The sequence below is a fragment of the Erythrolamprus reginae genome, chromosome 2 (genome assembly GCF_031021105.1).
Source record: "Erythrolamprus reginae isolate rEryReg1 chromosome 2, rEryReg1.hap1, whole genome shotgun sequence".
In the NCBI taxonomy this organism is placed as follows: Eukaryota; Metazoa; Chordata; class Lepidosauria; order Squamata; family Dipsadidae; genus Erythrolamprus; species Erythrolamprus reginae.
In genome coordinates, this window is record NC_091951.1 from 254,945,100 (window position 1) to 254,964,682 (window position 19,583).

The following is a 19,583-nucleotide window of genomic DNA, read 5'->3' on the forward strand; positions in this document are numbered from 1 at the left end:
AGAGTGTGTGTGAGAGAGAGAGAGAGAGAAAGAAAGAGAGGGGGGAGTGTTCGGTGGTGAAAAATATTCAAGATGGTGGCTGTGACCCCAAAATCAATGCCTTATAAAACCTGTATTGAACATGATGCTTGTAAATATGGGGTAAACTTTCGCTCATGCATCCATAGCCACTATCTTGACTTTTCTGACCTCTCCTAACAAACACTCTTGTAATATCAGGGAGAAACTCCAGCAGTGGTGGGTTGCTCCTGATTCGGGTCAGTCCTAAGAACTGATAGCACTGGTGGTGGGAATCTCTGCCCACCTTCCCGAAACACTTCTACACATGCGCAGAAGCATCTGCACATGCACAGAAATGTCACATGTGTGCACAAATGCATGTGTGAACCAGTAGTAAAGGATTTTAGAAACCACTATTGAACTTCAGGGCTCTCATGCCTAGCTCAGACCATGCTATATTTTCTTGCCATTATCTAATCCAGAGCTGTCAAACAAAATTTTGTTGAGGGCCGCATCAAGGTTGTGTTTGACTTTGAGAGGCCAGGGTCAGTGTGGTCAGGATGGGCATGACTAGCTCAGTATAACTCATGTCAGGGGTACCTGTGGTGGCCTAAGGGCACCTGAACACTGTTTTCAGCTGCAACTGAAACCTTCTGCCAGTGAAAATGGAGCTTGGGAGGGCTGCCCGCCCAATCTTTGTTGTTGGCTGCGATTGCCTCCTACAACTCCCTTGCCAGTGAAAACTGAGCTCAGAAGGGCCACCAGCAGCCTTCCTGACACTTTTTCACTGGCAGGGCACTACGGGATGGCCCTCTGCTGTTTCCAGGGTGGCCCCATGGATCAGATCTAAGTAGCCCAGGGATTGGATCCGGCCCCCAGGCTTTGAGTTGGACACTCCTGATCTAGTCTGAAGCTTAAAGTTACTATTCATTTACTTATTCTTGCACTGGCAGATGGGCAAAAACTAGAACATGCTATTACAGGACGTGCTAGTCTAACATATTTTGCAACTAAAATACGAAGCATAATGCATTCTAATTTATGCATTAAATTTGTAACTCATATTTCCTAACAGAGTTCTAGGTAGTTAAAAATAGCATTTACTCCTCTATTGTTATCCAACAACATGAAATCTGTGAGGGATGACGGAAGCATCCATTGAGCTTCAGAAGCTGAGCATGGAATAAACCTGTGTCAATTTAAAAGCTGTTACAAGGTAGTCCTCCACTTACAACAGTTCATTTAGTGAAGGTTTGAAGTTACAACAGCACCAAAAACATGTGACTGTTTTTCACACAAGTACTGCAGCAGCTCCATGGTCACATGACAAAAATTCTGATGCTTCGCAACTGAATCATATTTATGATGGTTGCAGTGTTCCATTGTCATGTGATCACCTTTTGTGACCTTCTGACAAGCAAAGTCAATGTGGGAAGCCCAGGTTCACTTAACAACTATTTTACTAATTTAACAACTGCGATGACTCTTTTATCTGTGGCTAAAGCCCACTGCAACAATATCGCCAAAAAAGCTTCTAGAGTTGTTAACCTGATCCTATGCAGCTTCTGCTCAGGCAATCTCACACTACTCACAAGAGCCTACAAAACTTTTGCCAGACCCATCCTAGACTACTGCTCATCTGTCTGGAACCCATACCACATCTCAGACATCAACACCCTTGAAAATGCCCAAAGATATTTCACCAGAAGAGCCCTTCACTCCTTCACTCCCCCACTCGAAACAGAATATCCTACGAAAATAGACTAACAATCCTGGGCCTAGAAAGCCTAGAACTACGGCGCCTAAAACACGATTTGAGTATTGCCCACAAGATCATATGCTGCAACGTCCTACCGGTCAATGACTACTTCAGCTTCAACCGCAACAACACAAGAGCACACAACAGATTCAAACTTAATACGAACCGCTCCAAACTTGACTGTAAAAAATATGATTTCAACAATCGAGTTATCGAAGCATGGAACTCATTGCCAGATTCAATTGTGTCAACCCCTAACCCCCAACATTTCTCCCTTAGACTCTCCACGATTGACCTTTCCAGGTTCCTAAGAGGCCAGTAAGGGGCGTACATAAGTGCACTGGTGTGCCTTTTGTCCCCTGTCCAATTGTCTTTCCTTTCTCTCACTTATGATATATATTTTCTTTCTTTCATATATCCTCTCCTCTAAGTTCACTTTACCCTTATATATATTACTATATGTCTATTTTTCTTCCTATGTATTTGTGTATTGGACAAATGAATAAATAAATAAATAAAATAAATAAATAAGATGGGGCAAAAGTCACTTAACCCCTGTCTAACCAACAAAAATTTGGGGCTCATAAATCAATGGTTTATGTGTGATGAAACTTTGAGATTAGTTGAATCTCTCATTCTCCATATAACAAAACATTTATATCAAACAATCATACACATCCCCATTTATGTGTATGTGGAAAAGATGAACAAATCTTTAAATTTGAGTTTGCAAAACAGCCTGTATTTGAGGACAACCAGGGGTGGGCTACTGCCCGGATTGGGGGGGGGGAATGCAATGGGGTAGCAAAAATGGAGCTTCACCCCAGAGCATCCAATTTGTACTGAAAGATGTTGAAAGAAAATGTAGGGCGTCCTGCATAAGCCACGCCCACCATGTGGTAGTAAAAACGTTGGTAGCCCTTCACTGTAGACAACTAGCTTTTGCAAAAAGGAGATGCTTAGATTTTTGGGAGAAGAATGGTGAACTGAAGATGGATCTGCAAAAGCAAGGCAGACCATAATGGCAAAGAGAGAGTATACTGATTCCTTGGACCTCTCTGGATAAGGTGAGGATGGGGAAATTGCCCATATATACTCTGGATGACTGCTTCTCATGCTACACACGGATGGACGTAGCACAGATTTGCATAACTGTTGCTGATTGGTTAATCTAGTGGCAGGAAAAATAAACCACTCTAAGTGGTTAGCTAGACTATAGAGACCCCATAAAAGAGAGGTCATGGCAGCCTGCTAGCCAGTTCTTAGTACTTAGCATCTAGGGAATAAAAGATGCTGAAAGTTTCCCATGCCCTTCGTCTTCTAACACTGGCGATGAAGGTGGGTTGCTGAAGGGGCCAGAAGTGACAAAGAAAACTGATCATCCACTTCGTTGCATTTGTGGCCATCTTGACAGTAAGGAACCATCCTGCTTCAGCCAACCTGAGGATGACTACTCAAACCTCCGCCACGTCAGCACCAGTCCATTACTAAGTGTCTGAATTTTGATTGCATGAATTATGAGGATGCTGCAACAACATAAGTGTGAAAAAGGGTTGTAAGTCACTTTTATCAATGGCCTTTGTATCTTTGAATGAACTGTTGGGAGTCAAGGACTACTTGCATTGGTTTAACTGTAATGCTAGATTTTTATATCGCCACCACAATATCTGTGTAACCACATATGGTGCTGCAAATCATTAGTAAGGTCTTGCTCCAAACTGGGAAATCTGGTGCAAAAGTTAATCTAAGTTTCCAAATCAGAAGAATTCTTGGGCCTGGAAGATTTGTAGTTATTTGCTGGAGTTGCTTTCAGTGCTCTCTGCTCCAGCTAGAAGGGTTTGGTAAGAAAGATTCATTATTTTCCCAATAGGTATGTTAGAAAAAGGTGAACATGTTTATAGATGCTATCAGCATGAGGTTGGATGTCTTGACAATAAATTAATGCCGCTTTCTGACAATCTTAGCGTATAAAGAGAGCGCCTTTATTTTTTTATTTTTTTGTGTGTCTGACATATACTTGCAAGTTGAGTTTTTATTAAAAAATGGTCAGCTAAGCTGACATTTGACATGAAAAGGAGTTTTCTGTTGGTATTGTTTTTAAAGGTCAAATTATGTGACTAATGAAATGTACAGGCTGCCATTTTGGATGGAATTAAACATGACATAGATCCCACCCCCCTTCCACTACCATTTAGTGTTGCAAACAGGCTAATTTTCATGGATCTTTATCAGGCGATTACAGAACAAGTCCTATTTTTCCTAATTACAACCCGAAATAAAATGTTGTTCTAAAGTAGAGTAGGTGAACAATCACCTTTTTATGATTTGTGAAATTCAACTTCACCGTGGCTGGCTTGGGAATTCTGGGAGTTGAAGTCCACAAGTCATAAAGGGCCCATTGTTCTCCACCTCTGCCGTAAGGGATTATTCTGTTCAGTGGCCCAAGCATGCCCAGTTCTAGAATATTCTTTTATTTTCTCTCATTTCCTGATTTTTCCTCTCCCATATTTCTCAGCTGGATTCACATAGTTTGTCAATTACAAGTTTGTTATTATAAGTTTGTTGTTAATTATAGCTCATCAATTCTTGTTAATGATAAGAAATAAAGAATTGGGGCAGAGAATATTGCAAAACTGCCTGAGAAAAAAAAATCATTTATCAACAACTTCATTAAGGTGCGGGGTCTCTGGCAGTCAGCTGAGCCCCTTTGTAGACTGTGTGAAACTGAAGGGATAAATGTCTTTTTTCTCAGTTAAGCCTGGCACTGAAATGTTCATCTTCTCTTTATAAATGCCACATGCATGAGAAACTGGGTTTCAATCATAAGGTTATAAATCACATCTTGACCTCTTTTTTTGTACTTTTCCCCTAAGGACAAAGGTTAACCATTAAACAAATAACATGAGATTAAGACAATTAGGGTAAAGAGAGCATTACCCCACCAATATTATATATAGTGCATTTAGAAAGTATTGGGACCCCCTTCAATTTTGACAATTTTGTTATGCTGCAGCCTGATTATATAGTTGTTAAACTGCATTTTTTCCTCATTAATCTACATTCAGTACTCTATCATGATAAAGTGTAAGAACAAAATTTTAGAAATGTCTGTAAATTTATTAAAAAAGAAAAAAGCTGAAATATTACATTGGCATGAGCATCCCGATCTAAGCATCCTGATCTTTTGCAACACTTGAAATTTAGCTCAGGCGCCTTCCATTTTTCTTAATAGTTGCTGACATGTTTCTCAACCTAGACTGGAGTCCACCTGTGGTAAATTAAAATGATTGGGCATTATTTGGAAAGACACAAACCTCTCTCTAAAAGGTGTCACAGCTGACAATGCATACTGTAGTAGAGCAAAAGCCATGAGGTCAAAGGAACAGCCTGCAGAGTTCAGAGACAGGATTATTGCAAGGCACAGATTTTGGAAAGACTACAATAAAATTTCTGTTGCACTGAAGGAGCACAGTGGCCTCCATAATTCTCAAATGGAAGACGTTTGGCACAACCAGAAGTCTTCAAAGAACTGGTTGCCTGGTCAAACTAAGCAATTGGAGAGAAGGGCCTTAGTAAGAGAAGTGACCAAGAACCCAATGGTTTTCTTTGATCATTATTGGGTACTGAGTGTAGATAGATGAGGAAAAAAATGAATTTCAACAACTGTAGAATCAGGCTGCAACGTAACAAAAGTGAAGGAAGTCTGAACACTTTCTGAATGCACTGTATCTTTAATTGTCTCTAACCAAGGCTAATAGCTTTTCTTACTTTTTTTTTAAAAAAATAATATTTATTAATTATTTACATTAAGAAAAAAACACATACCATAAAATAAACCAAAAAAAAGACAAAGACAAAAGCAGAACACAACTTACACACACACACACACATATATATATGTCACATGGGGTTTTTTTGGCTGAATTTGAAAATTAAGGGAGACTAGGATAGATCTATTTCGGCCTTATTTTGGCTTCATCAGCTAGCCATACCCACTGGGACTTGAACCTGCAACCTTTGCCTAGTAAGGCAGAGAATTATCCTCTAGGCTACAGTATCCAATCCCTTCAGCTCTGCACCAGGGAAAGGTTTTACACACACACACACACACACACACACACACACACACACATATATATATATATATATATATATATATAGATTGTTCTGAGTTTGGGTTTTGCCCCGTGTAATAAACCCGAACTCAGAACAATCTACATACATATACCCTTGAAAATCTATGAAAACAAATATATATATATATATATCAATCACATGTTTTTTTGCTGAATTTGAAAATTAAGGGATATACAGTGGTACCTCAAGATACGAACCCCTCGTCTTATGAACAACTCGTGATAGGAACCCGGTGTTTAAGATTTTTTTGCCTCTTCTTCCGAACTAGTTTCACCTTACGAACCCAAGCAGCTGCTGCTGGGATGAAGGGATTTCTTTTTTTCCCCTTTTTTGAAGAAAGAAAAGGGAGGGGTAGCTTAGAGGAGTAAACATTTTGCATGCTTGTAAAAGCACTAAAACGGTGTCTTTTTAAGAAAGAAAAGGGAGGGGCAGCTTGAAACGGTGTCTTTTGAAGAAAGAAAAGGGAGGGGTAGCTTAGAGGAGTAAACATTTTGCATGCTTGTAAAAGCACTAAAATGGTGTCTTTTTAAGAAAGAAAAGGGAGAGGTAGCTTAGAGGAGTAAACATTTTGCATGCTTGTAAAAGCACTAAAATGGTGTCTTTTTAAGAAAGAAAAGGGAGGGGCAGCTTGAAACGGTGTCTTTTGAAGAAAGAAAAGGGAGGGGTATTTGAAGAAAGAAAAGGAAGGGGTAGCTTGAAACGGTGTCTTTTGAAGAAAGAAAAGGGAGGGGCGCCCCCCTTGCCTTTCTTCCTTCCCACTCACCCTTTAGCCTAGCCTTGCTTCTTCCACCCGCCCCCTTTAGCTGCTCCTCCCTGCCCTCTGTTCGCCTCCCTTCTAAAGTTTGGGATTTTCCTGAAGGATTTGCACGCATTATTTGCTTTTACATTGATTCCTATGGGAAACATTGTTTCATCTTACGAACTTTTCACCTTACGAACCTCCTCCTGGAACCAATTAAGTTCGTATCATGAGGGGCCACTGTATATATATATAAAATTAAGGGATATATATATATATATATATATATATATATATATATATATATATATGTGTTAAATGTTTATAGCTGGAATTTTAAAATTAAGGGAGACCAGGATAGATCTATTTCGGCCTTATTAGGCCTCATCAGCTGGCCACACCCACTCTTTTACTGGGATTCGATCTGGGAAGCTTCTGGTGTGGCCAGCTGATGAGGCCTAATAAGGCCGAAATAGATCTATCCTGGTCTCCCTTAATTTTAAAATTCCAGCTATAAACATTTAACACATACAAAATATAGTTTGTCGGCTATAAATATATTACTGCCTTGCAGTGGCCCTAGGTTGGGCCTATAGGCAAAAAAAAGGAGCTGTGACGTTCCTTAAAAATATACCAGGGTGATCCGACATAAGGAAAAAAAAAAACAAAAAAAAAAAACATATATATATATATATATATATATATATACATACACACACACTGTGTGTGTGTGTGTATATAACACACACACAATGCCTTCATGGCATCGGACCAGAATATCTCCGGGACTGCCTTCTACTGCACAAATCCCAGTGACCGGTTAGGGTCCCGTCGATGAAACAATGTCGTCTGGCAGGACCCAGGGGAAGAGCCTTCTCTGTGGCAGCCCTGACCCTCTGGGATCAACACCCCCCAGAGATTAGGACCGCTCTGCTGGCTGGGGAATTCTGGGAGTTGAAGTCCACACATCTTCCAGCAGCCAAGGTTAAGAAACACTGATCTAGAAAAAGGTCTCTGAGGTTTCCTGTAAAGACAATAATAGCAAGTTTCCAACCTTAACCACATAAGTTCTTCATGAAAGAATTTTTTTCCCTAGGAATGTCTGCATCAGCAGTTGTGGCAACTGAATATTGTCTATTCAGTGTGTTATAATTTATAACACAACTTCTGATTGATTCCAGGAAGCCACTCAAGAGTTTTCTACCATCATTTAAAATTTAGTTTCATTTTCCTCTATTGATAATAGTCTAGAACTGTTTCACAACCTTAGCAAATTTAAGATGTATGGATTACAACTTCCAGAATCCCATGCTAGCTGGAGATTTCTGGGTGTTGAAGTCCATTTATTTTAAAGTACCCAAGGTTGAAAAACATTGGTGTAGACACAGGAATGTCAAACTGATGGCCCACGGGCTGGATGCATCACGCCCAGGCCGCCCCAACTCCATGAAGAAGAAAAATATCATGATATGTCAAGAGATGGCAATGTGATGCCACAAGTTTGACACCCATTGCATAGGGCAATCTAGGCCCTCTCCTTATTTTTCTTAATTGGGAACAGTTAAACATTTTACTCTCTGGCTCTTCCGATTGAAGGCAATCCACTATCCTGTCAAACATGCAGAATTTGGGAGTATAATTCTCAGTTTGCCACACTAGCAGTAGAAGGCATGAGAACTATGGGAATCTGGGAGGGATGATTTTCCTGAGGGAGCAGGTGCAGCCAAAAAGCATTCTTTCAAGATGTTCAAGGTCATCCTTTGTCCACCACCTGGGCACTGTTCCCTCTAAGGTGCGCACCTGTGTGGCCATGCACCCAAAACTAGGTTTTGGGTGCACGGTTGAGTCACCATCCGCCCCAAGCAGCTGCCTAAAATGGAGGAGTTCCCCATGGATAAAACCAAACACACACACACACCGGACGTCACTCCTTCCCATGCGGGGACGACATGGGGAAGAAAACACAGTGGAATAGACAAAGATTGGCTGGGTCGGATAAGCCTAGGTGGAGCGGCTCCATCTGCGCATGCACAGAGTGACATTGGGGGCGATACTCGGGGTCTACAACATTGGCTTCTCTACTCCCCCCCATGTGCATGGTGAAGTGCAGAAGTTAATTGCTAATTACAACAGGTCCACAGCAATGAGGGAAGACCTGGAGGGACAAAGAAGGAAGGAAGAGCGAGGTTTAAGGGTGGATGGGTGGGTGAGCCTTCCCGGGTCTCACCGCATCTGAGCGAGCCGCTCACACACCAGAGGGAGGCGTGGGAAGAGGCAGTCTCTCTTCCAGTAGGGGGTGCGGCTGCAGTGGCAGTGGCCAAGTCCGCCTCCCTGGCAGGCAAAGAGCTGTTTTCTTTGGGGAGGGGCCAGCCCTCTCCGCCGCCCTCCTCTCAGCACCCGTCAATCGCCATCCAGCAGAAGGAAAGAGGAGGAGGAGGAGGAGGAGCGGGAGGAAGAAAGGCAACCTCACACATAGAGAGGAGCCAAGGGCAGACTAGATGGATCATGAGGTCTTTTTCTGCTGTCAGTCTTCTAAGTTTCTATGTTTCTAGGAGCAATCCATGCTTTCCCAAGCTTTTCCTGCTGGATGGCGATGATTGGCACCGAGAGGAGGGTGGCGGAGGGGAAAGTGCAGATCGCTCTTCCTCAGCTACCCTCTGTGTGAGGTCGCCTTTCTTCCTCCTCCTCCTCCCTTCTGCTGGATGGCGATTGACCAGTGCCGAGAGGAGGGTGGCAGAGGGCGCCTGCTGATTCTTCCCTTTCTCCCATGAACTGTACCAGTGTACAGTTTAGCCAATCTGTACACTGTACCCTCACATATATAAATGGTAGAGCTTGCATTACATCCTCACATTGTATGTTTCACAATTCTGACAAAAATTCTGCGCTTAGTGGATGTTTCAGCCACTTCCAATGCTTATGAATTTGTGAGACTGAAAGTTTCTCAAGTCATAGAAAATGAAATGTTCAAACATGTTCTCGTGTTCTCAAATCACAGAAGAAATATCCAAATATTTATTTCCAATGGCCTTCCTCACACAGCTAAACATCAATTTGATTTTTAAATCCATTTTCATTCCCATTATCTTGCAAAGGTCACATTGCATATTTGAATATGTGAAATAGAGAAGTGTTTTTTTCTGTACTACTGAGGTGCTACCAATATCAAATACAATATTGATTTTCTATATAGATTAAAGAGGTATTGATTATATCTTAACCACCAGTCTGAAGGTATCACATGACTATGGTACGCCCGTATTACTCCATCTCTATGCGTACTGCATTGGTTGCCAGTCGGTCTCCAAATGCAATTCAAGGTGTTGATTATTAACTTTAAAGCCCTAAATGGCTCAGGGCCAGACTATTTATGGGACCGCCTCTTCTCTCACAACTCACTGTGGCTGGTAAGGGCCCACAGAGTTGACCTTCTCCAGGTCCCCCCCGCCACACAATGTCAGTTGGTGGGACTTCAGGGAAGAACTTTCTCTGTGGCAGCTCCAACCCTATGGAATCAACCCCCTTCAGAGATTCGCATTATCTCCTCCAGGTTAAAACCTGGCTTTTCTGGCATGCCTGGAATTAAGATTGATTGTTAGTATGTATGGTTTTTATTATATATGTGATTTTAGTGATGTTTTTATTGTTGTTAGCCGCTCAGAGTCCATTTTGAAGTGAGCAGCATATAAATATAATAAATTAATATAATCATGTGGTAAATCATTTGATAACCTCCATAATTTAAAACCATAATTCCAGGTTCTATTAGGGTCATAAGTTGATGATTGGCTGTACTGTTTTTTTCTCAGCTTGAAAGCTGATCATTATAACAAAAAAACATTGTCATGTTCCTTCGGTCTTTGGAAATTTGCTTAGCTGAGTTATTATTTTGTGTTTACTATAATTTTCTCTCCCCTGATCACTATTTTATGCATTATTTTTAAGTGAACCAATATTTGCTTACCTCTTTCCCTTTTCCCTGCAAATATGCTATTATTTCTAAAATCTGTCAGAGGCTAGCCAAACAGCCCCAATTCCCCAAGGCTCTGTTTCCTAGATTTCAGTTGATCGGTAGGATAAAAGTGAAGTGGGGAAAAGGCTCAGAAAAACAGAGACAGATCTGTATTGAGGGTTTGGTAGCAGAACAAATATTCAATCTTCTAAGCTATTTGTGGTATTCTCACTCTTCTCTGACTTTACTCTTATGATTTAATTGAAATCAAGCTAGTTTAGAAGCTATAAATCAGTGTAGAAGCCAGAAGAACATCTAATATTTGTTGGCAGGGAAGCTCTGGGTAAATGTTAAGTTTAATAAGGTTGTACTTGAAAGGTCAAAGGCTGTGTCATTCTCTGCTCTTTCACCAACTGGGAGTTTGAATTTGGCATGTGTGACATTTCTTGGAAAATCCAGAAGGTTCATGTTTTAAAATCTTAATAATACTGATTTATTCTTGAAAAGTAGTCAACTAAAAGAATGGTTAAAGGTCCATTTCTACAGCAACTCTGCACATCAATGTGTCCTGTTAGATTCCCACTGTAGCATTTATGGAAAATTAAGATGGAATGGTGGCATGACTAGCTGAATTATGTGAGGAACCACCTCCTCTCATTGGGATTGGCCCACCCCAATTGTCCTGGCAGAAGAGACATGCTGCAGGCTCCATTGAGCATGGAAGTTTGGCTGGTGGGATCCATGAGATGGGCCTTCTTTGATCTCTGGAACATCTTGCCCTCCAGCCCAGTTTCCACCTATCTGACTTTCAACAAAAGCTTGAAGACTTGGCTTTGCAAGTTGACTTGGGGCTCCAATAGGATAGTGTCATGCCAGAGGAAGCTAACAGATGAATATCATAACAGATTTAATTTTCCCTCCTACTCGCTCATCCTACTCTCTCTCCATCTTTTAGATGTAGTTGATAACTTGTATTTTATTGTGTTTTATTACAGTGTTTTCTTGTTAAGAGCCGAGGTGGCGCAGCATGTAGAGTGCAGTACTGCAGGCCATTAAAGCTGACTGTAGATCTGCAGGTCAACAGTTCAAATCTCATCACCGGCTCAAGGTTGACTCAGCCTTCCATCCTTCTGAGGTGGGTAAAATGAGGACCTGGATTGTGGAGGCAATATACTAGCTCTGTTAAAAAGTGCTATTGCTAACATGTTGTAAACCATCCTGAGTCTAAGGAGCGGCATAAAAAAATCAGACAGACAAAGAAACAAAGAAACAAACAAAGAAACAAACAAAGAAACAAACAAACAAATAAATAAATAAATAAATAAATTTACAGACATTTCTAAAGTTCTGTTCCCACTTTATCATTATGGGATATTTAGTGTAGATTAATGAGGAGGAAAAAAATGAATTTCAACAATGGTAGACTCAGGCTGTAGCATAGCACAATTTATGAAAGGGATCTGAATACTTTCTGAGGGCACTGTAAATCAGCATTTTAACAAGGCTTTAAGCCAGGGATGGGTTCTAACTTACCTCGCTGCCAGTTTGCTTCCTCCCATGCTGCGTGGCCGCATGCACAGTGCCAAAAAATAAAATATTTTTTTAATAAAGCCAAAACCAATATAGCAATGCATTCCCAATACCGGAAACTTGGCCTCTGCACATGCACAGAAGAAAAGAAGGAATCCACCTCTGCCTTAACCAAATGCTTTAAGTTGTGTCTAATTGTTTTAACCTATGAATGACCCGGAGATTTTGAATGGAAAGTAACTTTATAAATGCTTTAAATCAATAGTTGTAACTGTTGGGGTTTCTCTCCAAATTATTGAAAAAGGATATTTTGAGATTCATTTAAAAAATCAGAATATTTTTTCATACTGCCGCACGAATCCCAGCGACCGATTAGGTCCCACAGAGTGGGCCTTCTCCGGGTCCCGTCAACTAAACAATGTCGGTTGGCGGGCCCCAGGGGAAGAGCCTTCTCTGTGGCGGCACCGACCCTATGGAACCAACTCCCCCCGGAGATTAGGATTGCCCCTACTCTTCCTGCCTTCCGTAAACTCCTTAAAACCCACCTTTGTCGTCAGGCATGGGGGGAATTGAAACATCTCCCCCTGGGCATGTTTAATTTATATATGGTATGTGTGTGTGTATGTCTGTTAGTATATGGGGTCTCTTAAATCTTTAAACATTTTAAAAACTGTTGGATTATTTATGATTTGTTGTTACATGTTGTGAGCCGCCCCGAGTCTTCGGAGAGGGGCGGCATACAAATCGAATAAATAATAATAATAATAATATCACATTTTATTTTCATATACTATCTTAATCATATTTCATCTTCTCAAATTTGTCAATTGCAGGAGCTAAACTTTTTTTATGATTGGTGAGTTCATCTGTTTTGTCAAGGTACTTTTCCAGATTTTGTATCTGTTACCTTCGACAGAAATTATCTTACCATTGGTTAAATAACCACCTGTAAAACTCTTGACTCTTCAACTATTAATATGCTCACTTTAGTACAGTTGCCTTAAGTGAATCTTCTTCCAAAGACATTATATTATTTTAATTCTAATTTCTCCTAGTCTCTCAATAATGTTATTTTAATTCACATTCTTTAAAGAAAACTAAATAATGAAGAGAACTATTCCATTTCCATTTTTAAATTTTTTTTAACGTATGAAAAATGGCTTAGCAATGTATAACAAGGACAAAAGTTTTGCAGGTTTAATAACACATTAATAAATTCAGGTTAGTTCTGCTCCAGTGTCTCAATGCTTATCTCATCTGAAAAGGTTTATCTCTTGACAATTAGCCTTTGTCCATCAGCTGAAAGAGAGAGGACATGCTCTATTAAATTCATTGTAAAAATTATGAATCATTGATATTAATGCCCATTTTATTGCTGTGCCTGCCAGTGCTATAGAATATTAACTAAGAAATTAGATAAATATTGCTATAAATATAATTTAGCAAGATTCTCCCTCCCCGCTTATTTCATGGCTGATATGACAAAATGAGAGCCAGTGAAACAAGGGATGTTCTCTATTCTCTAGCAAGAGGCATTCACAAGGATAAATATACATTATTAACTTCTCAGCATCATGCTTTCCTTATTTCGTCAAGAATACCAATGAGACGCAAAGCAGGGAAGATCACATAAAAAAAACGAGGGCATCCATTCCTTGTGGGGAAAGGGATAAAAGCCTGACCAAGATCAGTTAACTTAAAGAACTCATCCCACAGGGAAACATTTCTGTCAATTTTCTGCAGACCTGCAGCACAGAGATTTACTCCTACATCACCCTTACTGGTGGCAAGGCTACCATAGTATTGGCTGTGATTCTTTAGAAAAGAAAACTCTGGAGAATTTTCTGTAAAGGTTTGCTTGCATATGGGTTGGAGGAGAGCACTGGTTGCAAGTTGCCATCGGTTCTCATTATTACCAATGCCTTCTGCCACATGAATCCCAGCAGCTGATAAGGTCCCACAGAGTTGGCCTTCTCCGGGTCCCATTGACTAAACAATGTCGTTTGGTGGGCCCCAGGGGAAGAGCCTTCCCTGTGGCGGCCATGGCCCTCTGGAATCAACTCCCCTCAGAGATTAGAACTGCCCCCACCCTCCTTGTCTTTTGCAAATTACTTAAGACCCACCTGTATCACCAGGCATGAGATATCTCCCCCAGACTTTTATATTTTTATGTATGGTATGCGTGTGTTGCATGGTTTTTTAAATGATGGGTTTTTTAGATGTTTTTTAATATTAGATTTGCTTACGCTGTTATTATTATTGTTGTGAGCAGCCCCGAGTCTTCGGAGAGGGGCGGCATAAAAATCTAATAAATTATTATTATTATTATTATTATTATTATTATTATTATTATTATTATTATTAAAAAGGAATACTTTCAGCCCAGTTTAGGTATCCCAAGACTACAGACCATGTTGACAGAAGAGAGGGGGGAAAGAATAGATGATGATGATGATGATGATGATGATGATGATGATGATGATGATGATAATGATGATTATTACCCAAATTGTTGGGGGCAATATGCTGACTCTGTAAAACTGCTTAGAGAGGGCTGTCAAGCACTGTAAAGTGATATATAAGTTTAAGTTAGTGATGGTGAACCTTTTTGGCACTGAGTAGTGAAAAGGGAGCATGAGTGTATGTGTGCATGCACATGCTTTCATGGAGCCGTAACCCAGAAAAGGAGCTGTCCAGGGGCATGTGCACACTGGAAAATGAAATTATGGTTTCCAGCATGCACTTGTGTCTGGAAAGCTAGTCTTTCGGTTGCTGGTGTGCATGCGCGAGCAATGATCACCTGACCAGAAAACAGAAGACCAGCTCTTCCTGTTTCTGCCACATGCACGAAGGCCAGTTGATCATCGCACATGCATACACATGCATGCACATCAAAAAGCCAGAAGAGGAATGGGTGATGCTGCGCCTCCCAGGTTACATGGCTCTGTATGCCACTTCAGGCACACATCCCATAGATTTGCCATCACAGGTCTAAGTGTGATTGCTATTGCTGTTACACTTAGTCTCACCAACATCCCCTTCCCCCCCCCCACCTGGCAAGGATGACCTGGGTTACTTACCATCAAGCAGCTGTGCAATTTCTTTAGCTGTGTAGGCTTCCTGAGCTATCTTTCTCTCTTCAGTTACATGATATAACAAAGCCACTCTCAAGCTAACACAAGAGCTTTGTAAACAAAAAATAAAAATAAACCAATAAGCTTTTGCAGTAGTTCGGGTAAAGTCAGAACCATTCAATACTTTGCAGCCTAAAACAGAGCAACATATGCAAATCCATGACCAAGTTGCTTGTTTGTTCCTTAATCCAAATTATTTTGGCACCTGAGGCACAAAATCTACTTCTGTTTCTTCGAACTCCAAGGAGTAAATAAATAATATTGTATTTAGCTCACAGGATGGTGACCCTGATTGTAGGATGATACTTCCTCCCTCAAAAAAGGAAGCTTAGGGGGTAAAAGATTGAAAATGCAACCAACCTTGCCCAATGAACTGTAAACTCTAGCCAAACAAACAAGTGCCTACACATGGCACACTTACAGACATTTGGGTACATGTACATACAGGATACATTCCAAAAGTAATGTAATTATTTTTTTAAAGCAATTTATTGAACAGATTTGCACAAACACTTAAAATTCTTCAAAGTACTGTCCTTGGGCCTCTACACATTTTTTCCAGCAACTCTGCCATGACTGGTACGTGCCCTGGAAGGCATCTTCGGGGATCTTTTGCAAGGTCTTCATCACGGTTAATTGGATCTCTTCTATGGATGAAAAATGGGTTCCTTTCAGGGCTGGGAATAAAAAGAAGTCTGCTGTGGCGATGTCAGGACTATAGGGGGGATGGGGCAGTGTTGGCACCTGGTGTTTGGCCAGGAACTTGCGGACTCGTAGCGCGTTGTGGTAAGACATGTTTTTCATCCATAGAAGAGATCCAATCAGCCATGACGAAGACCTTGTGAGAGGTTCCCGAAGAAGCCTTCCAGGGTGCGTACCGGTCATGGCAGAGTCATTGGAAAAAATGTGTAGAGGCCCAAGGACAATACTTTGAAGAATTTTAAGTTTTGTGCAAATCTGTTCAATAAATTACTTTTAAAAAAATAATTGCATTACTTTTGGAACGTACTCTGTATAACTATGTGACTGTGCATGAAACACTGGCCAGAGGTTTTATCAAACATTTTTTATTAAATGTTTGATTTTGCCAGGGTAGTGCAGTGGTTAGAGTGCAGCACTGCAGGATACTTCAGCTAACTGTTAGCTATAGTTCAGCTGTTCAAATCTCTGTACAGATAGATTCCTAGATATTGCTCAACTAAATTCCATGGCTGATATTTTCAGCTCAGTAGGACTTCTAGTTCTGTTAAACTATTACAAAAACTGCAATAGGAGTGCGCATGGGTGTGCTAATCCCATTCTCCTTTTCCCTCCCCCCCACCGCCCAAAAAATGCAGGGAAGAGACAATCTGTTTTTGAAGACTTTCTGTGCAATTGGGACTTTTGTTGGTTTTTACAAGGCATTCCTGTTTGGATGCCATAAAATCTGCTTCTTCCCCTTTTATGTTTCTATTCCAACCATTTCTTTTCATTATTTGAGGCAAGGAGAATATAGTCCCTGTTGGCCTTTTTCAAATCAAATTCCCATACCACCTATGTAATTGATTAGAGAAAGGTTCTCAATTTCCTAATAACAAAGAGCACCCTTAACAATTGAAGATGCTCACTCACTCTGCCCTGTTAGTAGTCTTGTTACACGTTTCCTACAAAATAATGTTGCTTAATGCAACAGCCATAATAGCAATAGCACTTAGACTTATGTAGTGCCCCATATTGCTTTACAGCATTCTCTGGGTGGTTTACAGAGTCAGTATATTGCCCCCAACAATCTGGGTCCTCCTATAACCTCTGAAGGATGGAAACCTGAATCAACATTGAGCCGCTCAGGATCAAACTCCTAGCAGTGGGCAGAGTTAGCCTGCAATACTCCATTCCAAGGAAATTCTCTTCTGTCTATTCAGTTAGGGTGAATAGATTTCTAACACAAAACACAAATCAGAGTCTCAGGCCAATGTCTCTGACATTGTGTTTGTTCTGCTGCTGGCTGGACTGACTAAATACTTGGCCCCCATGCTGGGGATGACATGGAAAAAGCTTCAGCAGCATTTCCTACAATGCCAATAACTCCAGCACTTGATTTCCCCTACAGGCTATACATAAACACATAAAATATATAACAGCAGGCACACTTTTGCCCGGTATTTTACCCTTTACATGTTACTATTTGGAAGGCAGTTTAGAAGAACAAACATACTCATTTTACAGCTAGAGTATACAAGTGATATTAAATGTTCTACATATTGCTGGGTGTCAACACATCCATTGAACATTGCACCCTCAAGGCAATAATAGCAATAGATAAGCTGGACTGATTTTTCAAAGGAGCTACTGTAAATAGGCTGTTCTTCCTACCTAGCCCTTCTCTATCGAAGACAGGACTGTTCCCACTAACCTGCAGCTGCTTTGCTGAATTTCAGCTTGTTGAAAAGATGCTTGAAATTGCAAGCCACGTGAAGATTTCCATTTATCTCTATTGCTCATCACTACACAAGGTGAAAACAAGTGGCCTGGATACTAGTTTGTGTACAAATAGTGTTGGCTTTGAGAATTTCAAGAAAATGAGCTCCGTTTCTTATACAATCCAGAATAATAAAGTAAGAAAGTTAGTATTAGATAGATTTTATTAACAATTTTATTGACAATTTTATTAATTTAATTACCATCGGATCTGTAAGATGTATTGGAAGTCTATTAAATTTTGGAGTTTCTGTGATTTCAACTTGGTTACAGTTTGAAACCCTCTGAATTAGAGGAAAGCACTTACATCTATTCAGGAAGGTCAGTTTAACCCTGCTGTTATGTTCGGGTCTGTGAGACCCGAAATCAAAGTTTGAGCCCCTGTAAAAAAATTTCCCTGCATAATATAAAACTTGAAATTTCATGACTTTGCATCATTTCAGGGGTTCTCTCTATGATATTTTTTGGGTGGTGGTGGGCTTCTTTCTTGCTGAAAAAAAAGTCCCTAAAGTTCTGTTCCTGGTCACCCTGCCCCGGACCGAAAATTCTTCATTTGAGGTGCTTCTGTTTGGTCAATTTGAAAACTTTTTTCACTTGGAAGGTAGTCTGAACATTTCTGCACACAATGAAATGAAAATCGAACTGAAAAAAATTGATGGTTATTGGTCTATTTTGATCATAAAGCACCTGCCCCCCTTTTTATGATCTTTTTTTCACATTATAGATAGTTTAGCCTGCAAAATGCATTCAATTTTACTAAAGTTGGTGTGGGATTGGTAGTTTGAACATTTCTGAACATAAGAAAAATATAAATGAACTGAAAAAAATGATGCTTATTGGGGTTTTTTATCAGAAATACCCCCACCCACCCCGGCTGCTTGCAACCATTTTCACTTTAAATTTTTTTAGGCTCCAAATTTGAAATATTTTTAACATCTTAGGCATTGATTTACTAAATTTAACATTGCTGATCATCATCAAAATATTTTTCAGGGGGTGGGGGAAAATTTCTTTGGGGGGGAGGGAAACTTACACTTTTACTGTTTTGGGTCATATAGGACCCGAACCAAAAATATTTTTTTAGGTACTTAAATGTGGTCTTTTTGAAAACATATTTTGCTGGTAAACTAGTTTGAACATTTCTGCACACAATGATATGAAAATTAAACTGAAAAAAAATGATGCTTATTGGTTTATTTTGATCAAAAATCCCCCACCCCCCATTTTTGAGCATTTCGTGTCAGTTTATAATTTTTTAGGCTACAAATCTCCAAGGGATTTCCCCCCAAAAGGTTTGATATACAAAATTGAACATTCCTGATCATAAGAAAAATATAAATGAACTGAAAAAAATATATGCTTATCGGTTTATTTTCGAATATAAGACCATAGCCTACTTGAGTATAAGCCTATTTGAGTATAAGCATGGGGGTCACCTTTTATGAGCAAAATAAACCAATAAGCATCAATTTTTTTCAGTTCAATTTTCATTTCATTGTGTGCAGAAATGTTCAAACTAGTTTCCAAGTGAAAAAAGCTTTCAAAAAGACCAAATATAAGTACCTAAAATGAACAATTTTCTGTCCAGGTCAAATAGACCCAGGAACAGAACTTTAGGATGTGTTTTTGAGCAGAAAAGCAGGGTTAAATAATTTTAGTTCAAGAATCATAGCTTCAGGTGGATTAAAATCATTTTAGATAGATAGATAGATAGATAGATAGATAGATAGATAGATAGATAGATAGATAGATAGATGGGTGGGTGGGTGGGTTGGTGGGAGGCGGTGGGGGGGGTGGGGTGGGGGGGGGTGGATGGATGGATGGATGGATAGGTAGAGATTGATTGATAGACAGATATACATGATGAATATTCAG